The following is a 7,309-nucleotide window of genomic DNA, read 5'->3' on the forward strand; positions in this document are numbered from 1 at the left end:
AGCGGCCCAATGTTCTTCTCTAACAATATGCATGCTCAAACCATTCAACTCAGTGTAGATCGCCCTTACTTCCGACAAGACGAACATGCATAGCAACTCACATGAAATTCAACAATGAATAGTTGATGGCGTCCCCCAGTGAACATGGTTATCGCACAACAAGCAACTTAATAAGAGATAAAGTGCATAATTACATATTCAATACCACAATAGTTTTTAAGCTATTTGTCCCATGAGCTATATATTGCAAAGGTGAATGATAGAATTTTAAAGGTAGCACTCAAGCAATTTACTTTGGAATGGCGGAAAATACCATGTAGTAGGTAGGTATGGTGGACACAAATGGCATAGTGGTTGGCTCAAGTATTTTGGATGCATGAGAAGTATTCCCTCTCGATACAAGGTTTAGGCTAGCAAGGCTTATTTGAAACAAACACAAGGATGAACCGGTGCAGCAAAACTCACATAAAAGACATATTGTAAACATTATAAGACTCTACACCGTCTTCCTTGTTGTTCAAACTCAATACTAGAAATTATCTAAACCTTAGAGAAACCAAATATGCAAACCAAATTTTAGCATGCTCTATGTATTTCTTCATTAATGGGTGCAAAGCATATGATGCAAGAGCTTAATCATGAACACAACAATTTCCAAGTATCACATTACCCAAGACATTTATAGCAATTACTACATGTATCATTTTCCAATTCCAACCATATAACAATTTAACGAAGGAGAAACTTCGCCATGAATACTATGAGTAGAAACTAAGGACATACTTGTCCATATGCTACAGCGGAGCGTGTCTCTCTCCCATAAAGTGAATGCTAGGATCCATTTTATTCAAACAAAACAAAAACAAACCGACGCTCCAAGAAAAAGCACATAAGATGTGATGGAATAAAAATATAGTTTCAGGGAGGAACTCGATAATGTTGTCGATGAAGAAGGGGATGCCTTGGGCATCCCCAAGCTTAGACGCTTGAGTCTTCTTAATATATGCAGGGGTGAACCACCGGGGCATCCCCAAGCTTAGAGCTTTCACTCTCCTTGATCATGTTGCATCATACTCCTCTCTTGATCCTTGAAAACTTCCTCCACACCAAACTCGAAACAACTCATTAGAGGGTTAGTGCACAATATAAATTAACATATTCAGAGGTGACACAATCATTCTTAACACTTCTGGACATTGCATAATGCTACTGGACATTAGTGGATCAAAGAAATTCATCCAACATAGCAAAAGAGGCAATGCGAAATAAAAGGCAGAATCTGTCAAAACAGAACAGTTCGTATTGACGAATTTTAAAATGGCACCAGACTTGCTCAAATGAAAATTCTCAAATTGAATGAAAGTTGCGTACATATCTGAGGATCATGCACGTAAATTGGCTTAATTTTCTGAGCTACCTACAGGGAGGTGGACCCAGATTCGTGACAGCAAAGAAATCTGGAACTGCGCAGTAATCCAAATCTAGTACTTACTTTTCTATCAACGGCTTAACTTGGCACAACAAAACACAAAACTAAGATAAGGAGAGGTTGCTACAGTAGTAAAAAACTTCCAAGACACAAAATAAAAACAAAGTACTGTAGGTAAAAACATGGGTTGTCTCCCATAAGCGCTTTTCTTTAACGCCTTTCAGCTAGGCGCAGAAAGTGTGTATCAAGTATTATCGGAGAGTGGTGTATCGTTATTATGAGCTCCCCCATCCGCAGTGGTACTAAGGGCTTTGTCAATTTTAGGCCTATAATAATACTTCTTTGGTTTAGGCACTTTAGAGACATACATAAACTTTTGCTCCTTACCCACACAAGCTTTCTCCTTATATTTAAGAGAAGAAAATGTTGAACCCAAGGTTCTCATAGCCTTTTCAAGTTCATCAATCCTATTGATTTGATCATCATGGACAACACAAGTTCCTAGGACACTAATTCTTTCATCAATTCCTCCTAAGGATTTATCAAGTTCATCAGTTTTATCAAGTAACATTTCCAATTCAGCTTCAATACTTGAAAAAAATTTCTCTATGGTTTCCAAATTTTTCATAACATCTTCAAGGGAGATTTCAGTTTTAACTTTATCAACAGGGGGTATTCCAAATAAACTCTCAATAATGCAACTGGCTTCTAATGCAGGAGTACTTAGGAAGTCACCTTTTGCGAGACTATCAAGAACATATCTATTCCAGCTAGAGATACCAACATAAAAATTCCTGAGTAAAATAATGGTGGAGTGTTTCTTAGTGCATCTATTATGGGCATCACTAATTCTATACCAAGCATCTCTCAAACATTCTCCCCCTCGTTGCTTAAACGTTCGAACTTCAACTTCAGGATTTCTCATTTTAGTAGTAGTAAATAAGGCAAACTAGATAAAGTAAATGCAAGTAAACTAATTTTTTTTGTGTTTTTGATATAGCAAACAAGATAGCAAATAAAGTAAAACTAGCAACTAATTTTTTTGTATTTTGATTTAGTGCAGCAAACAAAGTAGTAAATAAAACTAAGCAAGACAAAAACAAAGTAAAGAGATTGAGAAGTGGAGACTCCCCTTGCAGCGTGTCTTGATCTCCCCAGCAACGGCGCCAGAAAAAGAGCTTGATGGCGTGTAACTCACACGTTCGTTGGGAACCCCAAGAGGAAGGTATGATGCGCACAGCAGCAAGTTTTCCCTCAGAAAGAAACCAAGGTTTATCGAACCGGGAGGAGCCAAGAAGCACGTTGAAGGTTGATGGCGGCGGGATGTAGTGCGGCGCAACACCAGGGATTCCGGCGCCAACGTGGAACCTGCACAACACAACCAAAGTACTTTGTCCCAACGAAACAGAGTGAGGTTGTCAATCTCACCGGCTTGTTGTAACAAAGGATTAACCGTATTGTGTGGAAGATGATTGTTTGCAGAAAACAGTAAAACAGTATTGCAGTAGATTGTATTTCAGTAAAGAGAATTGGACCGGGGTCCACAGTTCACTAGAGGTGTCTCTCCCATAAGACAAACAGCATGTTGGGTGAACAAATTACAGTTGGGCAATTGACAAATAAAGAGAGCATGACCATGCACATACATATCATGATGATTATAGTGAGATTTAATTGGGCATTACGACAAAGTACATAGACCGCCATCCAACTGCATCTATGCCTAAAAAGTCCACCTTCGAGTTATCATCCGAACCCCTCCAGTATTAAGTTGCAAAGCAACAGACAATTGCATTAAGTATGGTGCGTAATGTAATCAACAACTACATCCTTAGACATAGCATCAATGTTTTATCCCTAGTGGCAACAGACACAACACAACCTTAGAACTTTACGTCACTCGTCCCAGTGTCAATGCAGGCATGAACCCACTATCGAGCATAAATACTCCCTCTTGGAGTTACAAGCATCTACTTGGCCGAGCATCTACTAGCAACGGAAAGCATGCAAGATCATAAACAACACATAGATATAACTTTGATAATCAACATAACAAGTATTCTCTATTCATCGGATCCCAACAAACGCAACATATAGAATTACGGATAGATGATCTTGATCATGTTAGGCAGCTCACAAGATCCGACAATGATAGCACAATGGGGAGAAGACAACCATCTAGCTACTGCTATGGACCCATAGTCCAGGGGTAGACTACTCACACATCACACCGGAGGCGACCATGGCGGCGTAGAGTCCTCCGGGAGATGATTCCCCTCTCCGGCGGGGTGCCGGAGGCGATCTCCTGGATCCCCCGAGATGGGATCGGCGTTGGCGGCGTCTCCGGAAGGTTTTCCGTATCGTGGCTCTCGGTGCATCGGGGGTTTCGTCACGGAGGCTTTAAGTAGGCGGAAGGGCAAGTCGGGGAGGGGGCACGGGGGCCCCACACCATAGGCCAGCGCGGCCGGGGGGTGGGCCGCGCCGCCCTAGGGTTTGGGCACCACTGTGGCCCCACTTCGTTTCGTCTTCGGACTTCTGGAAGCTTCGTGGAAAAATAGGCCCCGGGGCGTTGATTTCGTCCAATTCCGAGAATATTTCCTTACTAGGATTTCTGAAACCAAAAACAGCAGAAAACAGCAACTGGCACTTCGGCATCTTGTTAATAGATTAGTTCCAGAAAATGCACGAATATGACATAAAGTGTGCATAAAACATGTAGATAACATCAATAATGTGGCATGGAACATAAGAAATTATCGATACGTCGGAGACGTATCAGCATCCCCAAGCTTAGTTCTGCTCGTCCCGGGCAGGTAAAACGATAACACAGATAATTTCTGGAGTGACATGCCAATCACAGTCAAAGGAAGCTTTCCCTTAGCCGATAAGTGTGATAAGGATTTTCACCGGCTATCAGAAACTTTCGGGATGCAAGCTGAATATTTGGCGTCAAAAAGTATGACTGACTACGACGTGCTGCCAGACGTTGGAAGGCCAAATAAAGAATCAACTTTCAATACCGAGAAAAATTCTAAGGAGGTGCAGATTCACCCGACAGACCCGAAAAAGACGACATCTATCGCAAACGACATGGATATCGCATAGGAAAGCGCGCTCGTCGAGTTCCTCCGTGAGAACTGGAAAATCTTCGCATGGTGTCCGGCTGACATGCCGGGAGTACCCGGGGAACTTGCCGAGCACCACCTAAACCTGGATCCAATAGCGAGACCAATCAAACAACCTTTGCGGCGTTTTTCGGAACCAAACCGCAAAGCTATGCTGTCAGAAATCAATCGACTACGAGAAGCTGGTTTTATCAAAGAGATATTCACAGAAGCCACGTGGGTAGCAAATCCTGTGTTGGTGCCGAAGAAAAACACTAAGGTCCTTCGCATGTGCGTCGACTTTACGTGTCTCAATAAACATTGTCCAAAGGATCACTTTCCCCTTCCGAGGATCGATCAAATTATCGACTCCACGGCTGGATGTGAACGTCTTTCCTTCCTGGACGCATATTCTGGTTATAACCAGATCAGATTGAAAGAAGAAGATGAAGTAAAGACCGCGTTTATTACACCTTACGGCGTGTTTTGCTACAGAACAATGCCCTTTGGTCTAAAAAATGCGGGAGCAACATATCAGAGGATGATGCAGAAGTGTTTGGCGACACAGATTGGGAAAAACGTGCAAGTATACATCGACGATGTCGTCATAACGTCAAAAAAGGGGACAACACTGATCGAGGATCTCAAGGAAACTTTTGACAACCTCGACAAATTCTGCCTGAAGTTGAACCCGACGAAGTGTTCCTTTGGCGTCCCAGCAGGAGAACTTCTGGGGTTTCTAGTCTCAGCGAGAGGGATTGAAGCAAATCCCGATAAAATACAAGCTATCGTAACAATGAGAAAGCCAACAAAGTTGAAAGAAATACAACAACTAACTGGGCGAGTCGCAGCTTTGAGCAGATTCGTCGCCAGGTTGGGAGAAAAAGCCTTACCATTCTACGCTCTGATAAAGCAAGGAGATAAATTCCAGTGGAACGAAGAGGCCGACAGAGCCTTCGAGGATTTGAAGCGCACAATCTCGACACCACCAATTTTGGTGGCGCCGAAGGAAAAGGAACCTCTCCTGCTGTATATCGCAGCCACGCCCCAAGTGGTGAGCACGGTGCTAGTTGTCGAAAGGGAGGAAGAAGGAAAACTCCACGGCGTGCGAGAGGCCGGTATACTTCGTCGGCGAAGTTTTATCGCCCTCAAAACAAAGGTACCCTCGGTACCAAAAGCTAGCATATGGAGTGTTCACAACAGCACGAAAATTGCGCCACTATTTTTCGGCACACCCGATCATAGTGGTCAATGAAGCTCCCTTGTCAAATATACTAAACAATCCAGAAGCTACGGGTCGTGTCTCCCTTTGGGGAATAGAACTTTCCCCTCGGGACATCACGTATGAAAAAAGAAAAGCAATCAAGTCGCAAGTTCTGCCGGATTTCATCGCAGAGTGGATGGAGTTGCAAAACACGGGACCTCCGGACTTGTCGAGAACCTGGACCATGAACTTTGATGGGTCCAAAAGACTAGAAGGAGCTGGCGCGGGAGTAGTACTCATATCACACGAAGGCGACAAGTTGAAGTACATCCTTCGGATGACGTTCCCTAACGCATCTAACAATGAAGCAGAATATGAAGCTCTCATACACGGGATGAAGACGGCGAAAGCTTGCGGTGCAACTCGATTAAAAATCTTTGGCGACTCACAATTGGTGGCTCGGCAAGTCATGAACCAATGTGACGCAGTCAATGATAGCATGATGGCATACAAGGAAGTGTATAACGAGCTCGAAAAGTTGTTTGATGGATGCGAAGTAAATCATATTAGCAGATTGAGCAACGACGAAGCTGACGTTCTTGCAAACATCGGGTCGCAATGCCTTGCAGTTCCGCCAGGTGTATTTTGGGAAGAGATAACAGAGAGATCTACAAAATCGACAAAATCAAAAAAGAAGGAGAAGAAACCCTCGGGGGCTACCAAGGAAGAGCAAGAGGAAGAAGAAGATCAGGACCTGGTCATGGTGATACAGATACCATGGATGCAGACGTACATATCGTACATCCTCAGGAAAGAAATACCCGATGATCCGAGTTGAGGCAAGGCGAGTAATTCGACGCTCCAAAGCTTTCACGGTGATCAAAGGAGAATTGTACAAGCGAAGTATTTCGAGGCGTCTGCAAAGGTGTGTCACACCCGAAGAAGGAAGAATAATTCGAAGGATGTACACGAAGGAATATGTGGCCACCACGCAAGTAGTCGAGCTATTGCAGCCAAGGTTTTTCGGGCAGGATTCTCTCTGGTTGACAGCAATCGAGGACGCCAAGGAAATAGTAAGAACTTGTGACGCGTGTCAAAGGTTTGCCGCAAAACCTCACTCTCCAGCAGCAGAATTAACACCAATACCATTGTCGTGGCCCTTCGCCCAATGGGGACTTGATATGGTGGGCAAGTTACACAAATCCTGGCCAGGAGGAAAGGAGTACATGCTAGTAGCTGTCGACAAATTTACAAAGTGGATAGAAGCGAAGCCGATAAATTCACCAGACGGAGCATACTGCGATAAAATTCATAAAAGGCCTGGTCTTCAGATTTGGAGTGCCCCACAGCATTGTCACAGACAATGGCAGTAACTTCACATCCCACGAGTTTAAAGATTATTGCGAAGAAGTGGGTATCAAATTACACTTTGCGTCAGTTGCGCACCCGCAGACCAACGGCCAAGTCGAGAAAGCTAATGGAATCATCTGCAGTGGCATTAAGAAACGCTTATTAGCGCCACTAGAGAAAGCTCGACACACATGGCCAGAGGAGCTGCCCAGTGTATTATGG

The sequence above is a fragment of the Lolium rigidum genome, chromosome 7 (assembly GCF_022539505.1).
Source record: "Lolium rigidum isolate FL_2022 chromosome 7, APGP_CSIRO_Lrig_0.1, whole genome shotgun sequence".
NCBI classification, from domain to species: domain Eukaryota; kingdom Viridiplantae; phylum Streptophyta; class Magnoliopsida; order Poales; family Poaceae; genus Lolium; species Lolium rigidum.